This window comes from Schistocerca americana, chromosome 1, assembly GCF_021461395.2.
Source record: "Schistocerca americana isolate TAMUIC-IGC-003095 chromosome 1, iqSchAmer2.1, whole genome shotgun sequence".
NCBI lineage: Eukaryota > Metazoa > Arthropoda > Insecta > Orthoptera > Acrididae > Schistocerca > Schistocerca americana.
Window position 1 is genome coordinate 477,530,497 of NC_060119.1, and position 7,520 is coordinate 477,538,016.

Below are 7,520 nucleotides of genomic sequence, written 5' to 3' on the forward strand. Positions count from 1 at the left end.
AATCCTGTGTGCACAGGCGCCGACTCCATGGGGCCTGAGCCCCCTCAAAACTTCGTTTGGGGGGGAACAGAGAGAGAAAAAAAAAAAGGTATGGTGTGAATCATGATAGTGTTATGGTGCTGCAGGCACACTTAGAATTTGTCCCAGTGTGCAAAGTTTTGGGCAGTCTGGTGCTGGCGAGCCAGTGCTGCGACCACGGTGACATCAAAAGGACTGGAGTACAAGTACCCGGAACCCTCCGCCTTGGTGTTTAGAGACATTACACCACGGCTGTATAAAGCCCACCCTGCTGTCGCAGTCATTCAGTGTGGGTAGTTTCATTCAGTGCATGCTGCGGACTTATTTAGTGTTCCGACTTTAGTGTCTAGTGAACTATTTTATATATTTTATTCATTTACTTTTGTCTCTTAGTGTATTGTGAATTAAGTAAGCAAAAGGTGTGCTTGGAAGTTGATACTGCAAGTCAACCTCCAACAATTATTGTTTAGTCAATTGCTTCGTCATCTTCGGGTGAGAACCGTTCACCGCCGAAACCTGGACAATCCAGTAAGGGAAGACCATTTCAGAAGTCTTGGTTGGTCAAATATACATGGCTAGGATATGAAGCATCTACTGAAAAAGCTTTTGCAAAACCTGTAAAGAGGCAGATGCTAAAAATCTATTACAATTTTCTTCCAAAAAAAAAAAAAAAAGAAAGATGCACTTTCTTCCATAGGGTTTTCTAACTGGAAAAAGGCTTCAGAAAAATTCCATCTTCATGAAAATACGTTTACACATACAGGTGTTCTGAAACTAAATTCTACCACTAACTGAGGTGTGGCCTCCCAATTGAATGAACAGTTAGATAGAGATATAAAGAAAGGCCGTTTATCTCTTGAGGAAATTTTTAATACCATGCAATTTCTAAGCCGACATGGACTAGCAATTAGAGGGCACGAAGATGTAAACTCAATTTTGTTTCAATTGTTGGAATTCTGAAACAATGACATACCTGAGTTTAAAGATTGGTTAGGGCATTCAGAGTATAAGTGGATGTCCCATGATATTCAAAACGAGATCATTGATCTCCAAGAAAAGTGTGTGTTGAGATAGGTATCGGCTTCAATCAGTAAGACTGAACATTTTTCTATTAAGGTTGACAAAGAAAGTGATTCTTCGATTCACAAACAAGTGTCATTTTGTATTTGTACTGTCGATGATTCCTTAATCATCAACGAAGTCTTTATTGGCTTATATGAGACCCCCAACATTGAATTACAAACTCTGTTTAGTATTTTAAAAGACGTTTTTGCTCATCTTGATTTGTCAATGGATAACTTAAGAGGGCAGTGCTATGATGGTGCCTAAAGTGTGAGAGGTAAGTTCAAAGGACTAAAAAAGTTAGTTTTGGATATACAACCAAAAGCATGTTACGTGCACTGTATGCTCACAGTTTAAACTTGGCAGTTGTACACAGTCTCCGCCATCTTACGTCTGTGAGGGATGTTGTGGCTTTAGCCAAGGACTTCGTAAACACCATAAGGGAATCCAACAAAAGGATGGGACTTTTCGGAAGCGTACGCTGTGAGAGCGCCAATGACCAAGCTGGTCTACAACCCTTTTTCCTGAATCGATGGACTATGCGAGCTTCTAGTATCTCGAGAATATTGGAAAACTTTGAAGAACTTCTAGAGTTTTTGAAACATTTTCTCCAGAGGACAAAACAGAGGCAGGTTACAAATGTGCAGGCTACCTTGAGTCAACATTACAATTCAAGACTTATTTCTTTTTACATCTTTATTGCCATGCAATGGACCCAGTAGAGGATGTAAATGAAAAAATTGTTGCTGATCTGGAAAAAATATATGAGGGCTTGATTTGTATATTGAATGGAAGGCATGATAGTTTTGAACATGTTTGGGAATTGTGTTTAAAAGAAAAACCTTCACAAGTTGATGATCCTTCACTTCCTCAGAATCGAAGTACACCAAAGAAGTATGAAAACAACAAAGCCAGCTCACTGCACATTTTTAAAACCCCGAAGGAATACTACAAAGCTATTTACATTGAAGTTTGTGAAACAGTGCAATCTTGCATTACTGAGCATTTTGCTTCAACTGGACTCACACAGGTCATTGCAGTTGAACAAGAGTGCTTGCTTTTAGTAAACAGAGGTGAAACAAATTTGGAAAAATCAACTGAGTTTTTCAAAAATTACCTAGACATTGAGAGCCTGCACTTATACTTGAATATGTTAGCCAATATCGCTTATAAAAAAACAACTGGTCTTAAAAACATGCATGATGTAAGAAAGTACATTAAACAAGAGCTTGCAGTTGGAGAAATGTTGTGTGAAGTGCATTAAGCTTCTCCGAGTAGTTCCAATCATGACAGCAACAGCAGAAAGGTCATTTAGTGCCCTTAGATGTCTGAAGTCATATCTCCGATCAATAATGGGACAGAAGCGATTGAACAACTTGGCTGTTCTTCATGCCCACCTAGATGTTTTGGATGAATTGGATATCCGACCAGTCATCAATGACTTCATATTCAGTAATCCAGTCAGACGGTCGACATTTGCACCTTTGTAAAGACACTCTAGCCCTAATAATGGCACTTACAGCACTATTAAAAAATCTTTATAAAATAGAGAATTAAATACATACATAATGTTAAATTTCCAGTTTCGAAATATTAGTTCTAGTTTAGTATTGTATTACTATAGTACTAGTTATTTTCAAATACTTAAATATTTTTAAGGTGTAAGACCCAATTAAAACCGGCTATTTACGTATTCTTTTGACAAAGTATTAGGCACACAATATTAATTTTATTAAAGCATTAACTTTGAGATATTGTTTTTCTTTAATGAACCCTGAGCCTTATTCGAGTAAGCATAAATTAGCTATTTCACTTAATAATCAAAGTGCTATGACTGTGTGACAGCAATATTTTATGTTTTATTCTTTTAATGATAGTTTAGGATTTATTTAAATATAAATTTAGTCTTTTCAGAGTTATATATTCACTGCTCTGTAATAGGCTATAAGCACGATTATTACTGAAAATTAAATTAGCTTTTTATGAAAGTGCGTGTATGTTTTGTTTTGTTTCTTTTTCAAAGCCAAAAAATGTGTCAGGCTTGTGGAGTTTCCCGGCGTGTCGAGAGTCCAGTTTTCGGGGTTCTAATGTTGATCACGTAACTCTAAAATGCTTTAAAAAAACTTTGAAACTCACTATTTTTCATCCAAAATTTTCTAAATTTCGTGGGGCAAGACCCTAAGTATGCCCCCCCCCCCCCATATTTTTTATAAGTTGGCACCCTGCCCATGTGTACACTAATTAATACTGCAGTGCAAATGACTGCATTTGGAATGGTGCCATGACCAGGATTGTGTTCAGCAATAAATCTGCATTACCTCGGATTGCTATCATTGATGAGTGGTGATGACCTGCGGAATGGTTAAAGCAGCTGGAATTCATTTCTTGCAACTGGGAGGGTACTGAATGACCAGTTCTCCTGCTAGATACCTTTACTGCATACTGTTTTGAAATCACTGTCCTCCACACATAAATGTCAGTTAGGCTGGAGTTCATACAACTATAAAAACAGCAGCACACTTTTCTGCATTCCAGAACTTAATAAGCATTATCATTTCCATGGACTGGTCAAGTCAGTGTTCCAACTTAAAAACAAAAAAAAAAACAACACACACACACACACACACACACACACACACACACACACACACACACACACACACACACACCCACCATGTTACTACCCATTGGTGACTTACAGAGTTTTGCTGCAGCATTTGGTAAGATTAGTAATACAGCATCAACCTCCATAGCTACATGGTAAACATGTATGTCTACTGTGCAGAGGCCTGGGTCCAGTTTCTAGCACTGCCCACAAGTTTTCTTTGCCGGGAAGATTGGAAGATGGTGAACTGAGCCTTGTGATGCCAACTGAGGAGCTATTTGAGAGAAGTTGTACCCGTACAGTCTGGAAGACAAATGGCTGAAAGAGCTGCAAGCTGAGCCCATGTCCCTCCATACCTCATCTGAATGATGCAGTTTGCCAAGGATTGAGGCTGGTTGATATTGAGTGCCTGCCAGTCCACAGAGGTGAAGAGTATTTCAGTGGGGATAATTATATTCAGATCTATTGATTAGGAGTTGTTATTACAGAAGTGCTGTAGACATCTCAGGTCCTTCAAAAATTTGTCAAAAACTTGTCTGTATTGTGGACTATATGGGTAATAAAGACATATGTGAAATGCATCCATGCTCATATGAGAGGGGACCCAAAAGTAACTGGAATCGTAATGCTGCACATCGTGTACTTGTAGTAGCAGGTTGCGCCGCCAGAGGGTTGTAGTAGGAGCTCTGCTGAGTCATTCTGTCACGCGGCGTCACCCAACAGTGAGAAGTGTGGTTTCTTTGGCAGTTCTTTGAAGTGTGCGTACAGTGCAGACGTGACATGAGGAAATGGCTAGTTCTTATGAACAACATGTGGCAGTGATGTTTTGTTTCTTGCTCGGCAAGAATGCAGCAGAAACTGTTGCGACGATTCAGACATCCTACAAAGACCTTGCTCTTTGTAAAACGCAAGTGTACGAATGGGTTTTCTCGGTTTAAAAAGGGAAAAATGGTGGTTGAAGATCAGCCCTGTTCCAGTTGATCTTCAACTGCTCGAAGCGAAGACAACATCGACAAAATCCGTGACCTCATCAGTGAAAATCGACGCAGGACAATCGACCAACTCGAGAACTTGTCCGGGTTGTCCTGGAGCTCAATTCAGTGCATCTTGACCATCGATTTGGGGATGCGAAGAGTGGCGGCAAAATTTGTGCCGAAGCTTCTACCAGAGATCAAAGGGATCGTCGCGTTCAAGCCTGTCTCAAAATTAAGGACGCGTTCAAAGATGATCCACATTTTTTCAACAAAATCATTACAGGTGATGAGTCATGGTGCTATGGGTACAATCCAGAAAGTAAACAACAGTCATCACAATGGAAGTCACCTGGCTCACCTCAACCAAAAAAAGCTCGACAAGTGAAATCAAATGTGAAAATGATGTTGATCTGTTTTTTTGATATCAAAGGGATCATACACTCTGAATTTGTCCCTGAAAACCAGACAGTAAACCAACAATTCTATTTGGAGATTATGAAATGGCTTTGCAGAAGTTTGTCACAAAAACTTCCAGCTTTGTGGGATTCTGGCGTGTGGTTCCTGCATCACGACAATGCTCCCGCGCACACGGCTCACGGTATTCGCCAGTTTTTGGCCTCAACAAAGACGACAACTTTGACCCACTCACCCTATTCGCCGGATTTAGCACCCTCGGACTTCTTCCTATTCCTGAGGATGAAAAGAGACTTGAGAGGGAAGCGTTTTGCAGATGTGGAAGACGTAAAGCGCAATGTCATGAAAGTGCTAGCAGGTATCAAAGAGGACGAATTTAAAAGGTGCTTCGAACACTGGAATGAATGTTTGGGCAAGTGTATTAATGCTAATGGAGAGTACTTCGAAGGAGATTAAGGCTGTATTTGATAAAAATAAAGTATATGCTTTCTAGAACCGGTTAGTTTTGGGTGCCACCTCGTATCTTCATTCCTTTAACTTCTACAATAATGAGACATGAGCCCAGACATCACAATGTTTACATATCCATCTACAACTATTCTGAATTTTACTTATTTCCACACATAATTATTTCTGATACATCACTGTATGCACATTTTTGAACAAAACAATTTTAATGTCCAAAATAAAGGTACAGAATGTGACATCAAAATATGAATCCAAACAGATTGATATATTTACACAATTTACAATTTGAAAACAGTTTTTACATGTGTATCCAATCGTATACATTTGTTTTGTAACAGGCACTGGGTTATTTACAGAATACATAGAATTTTTACTTTCCTTTCCACAAATACAGATTGTCAAAATTGTCTGGAAAAGACAAATGTCTAATTTAGAATCCTCTTTTTAAGAGAGCAGAGGCAACAATACCAAACCTCAACAATTTCTCAGTCCAATAAATAACTTTTTGCATTAGCGCTAGACTTTAAATAAGAGGAAATAAATACTTTTTTGACACTTCTTCCAATAAGCCTGTAACAAAAAATGTAAATTCTGAACATCCAACAACACTGTCTTGATCCTAATGACAATATATGATGTGACTGGCAGAACGTTCATCAATGTAAGCAATGTACTACAAAACAAAATATTAATAAGGATCTCACAAATAGAAAATACCATAAGGCACTGATTGTTACTTGTGAAATGCCAGGGCATTTAAGCCCCTAAAAATCAATATAACTTGCAGCAATAGGGAGTGTACACTAGTCGGTTTAAAGTAAAATTTATTTGCAGTGAAACACTAAAAATATTTACAGCCACGAAATGACTGCTACTGCAGATATAAGAAATACCAGTTTGAAGAAGAAACTGTGACTTATGCATCAGTGCACATAGGTGAGTATTTTATTAAAAAGGCACATGAACAGATAGATGCACATCCTTTCCTATTGTAATGTGAAATGATTAGCTGAGAAATATTTTGTGGTGAACTGTTACCTAAAAATACAAATACTAGTATCATATTCACAAGAGTTCTTAAAGTTTTACAGGAGAGCAGCAAGGATAACATCAGATCAAAATATAAAATCAGCTGAAGATACATATAAAAATAATTTACAGTTAGTGATCTGAACCATGATAAATGTTCATCAGTTTTGGCATCAGATTTTAAGGTATTAAAAAATAGTCATAATATTGCAACTGATTTCTGTAACATTTGCTGAATTATAGAAACCAGTTGTTTCGTGGAACTACCACTTAAAACTGGAAAGATGCCATTTATAATCAAATATTGTTTTTCTTCTCTCACATTCTATAGCATTAATACAATTTTAAAGCTACAGTTCTCAGCCTATGTCCTATCCGCTCACATCTCTGACATCCACAAAATTCCCAACAGTGCAGCAGAGGTTTCTGTTTCAGTCCCTCCAACAAAATAAAAATTCAAACCAATATACTACGGAAACTGTAGATGAAGATCTGAAATGACAGTGAAAATTTTTACATCAGTATTTCACTGCAAACTGCAATCTAGACAGACAACAAAGTCCAGGTACAAAATGTTGAATAGTATCAACGATGTGTTTCATTCGAGAATTTTTACAAGCCACTGATTTCCCAGCTGTTGCAAGAGGTTAATACGAATCATCTCATAATTCAGGAAGCACTAACATACAGTTTCTTTGCCAATTCTTTCATATACTGTCAATTATATCAAGTAACACCAGCTTCATCAAAACAGAGATCACAGACTGCAACTTAATTGGTGAAATGATAATAGTTAATTCTATAAATATGGTAACATTTATAAAAAAATTAACATCAACAAAACAATTGGCTGGAAATGAAGAGACAGGAGGGAGGGTTTAGGGGGCAGGCCCGTACTCAGGCGGTGCGCCACGCCCCCGGCCGCGCCCACGCCCCCGGCCTCTGCCCCG